The sequence below is a fragment of the Tenrec ecaudatus genome, chromosome 12 (genome assembly GCF_050624435.1).
Source record: "Tenrec ecaudatus isolate mTenEca1 chromosome 12, mTenEca1.hap1, whole genome shotgun sequence".
In the NCBI taxonomy this organism is placed as follows: domain Eukaryota; kingdom Metazoa; phylum Chordata; class Mammalia; order Afrosoricida; family Tenrecidae; genus Tenrec; species Tenrec ecaudatus.
Genome location: NC_134541.1, coordinates 43,709,775 through 43,710,632, shown reverse-complemented (window position 1 = coordinate 43,710,632; position 858 = coordinate 43,709,775). Strand labels below are relative to the sequence as shown.

The 858-nt window shown below is 42.9% G+C and overlaps 1 non-coding gene across 1 annotated transcript; it reads right to left on the bottom strand.

Moving 5' to 3' along the window:
- Positions 1 to 250: 250 nt before the first annotated feature.
- On the bottom strand, positions 251 to 414 carry LOC142423730 (U1 spliceosomal RNA). Its single transcript, XR_012779329.1, has one exon. It is a non-coding gene; the product is annotated as a U1 spliceosomal RNA (small nuclear RNA).
- Between the last annotated feature and the right edge of the window lie 444 nt (positions 415 to 858).

Here is an 858-nt window from a genome sequence, read left to right as displayed (position 1 = left end):
ATTTAACCACTTCGACAACGATGGGAGCCTTTCTTAATATAAACTTCATTCTATATACATGAACATACGAGGGGGTGTTCCCCCAAATGGGAATTGAGGTGGGCGGAGCTTTCACAGTGTGCATTTTCACACTAGTCAAGAATTGAGCAACTCTGCATTTGTGCACCTAGGGTGTCACCTGGGAAGGTTCTCTTTGGTCACAGTGAATTTTTGCATAAAAGCAGTTTTGTTCAAACCTCGTTTTTTTTTAAAGGGGAGAACACGAACACAGTCCCCCACTACCACAAATGATGCAGTCGAGTTTCCCACATTTGGGGAAATCACAGGGGTCAGCACATCCGGGGTTCAATAGATGAGCCTCGTCCTGGGAACGCCACCTTCGTGATCATGGTATCTCCCCAGCCAGGTAAGTATCGAACCTCGTTTTGGTTTGTTTTTTTTTTGTGATGGCCAATTTAATAGAACAGTGTGTGGCTGTGAAATTTCGTTTTCTGTTTGGGGAAAAATGCCACAGATACAGCTTACATGGACAGCACTGTGGGAAAAACTCAAGTGTACAAATGATATTTTTGTTTCAGAAATGGTAAAATGCTGATTGATGACAAACCTCATCTGGATGTTTGTCAACTTCCCAAATGGATGAATGGAAGAAAATCTCAACGTGTATTACATTTGTAGTTCGCTCCAGCAGGCAGAATCTTAATCAAACTTTCTATTTAGAGGTTCTGAAAAGATAGCATAACAGTACGCCACAAGAAAGGCCTGATTTGCGGCAGACGGTGGACCAGTTCTGCCACCACAACTATCTCAGTGAGCCAGTTTTTGGCAAAAAACAACATACCTCTTGCCCCATGCAAC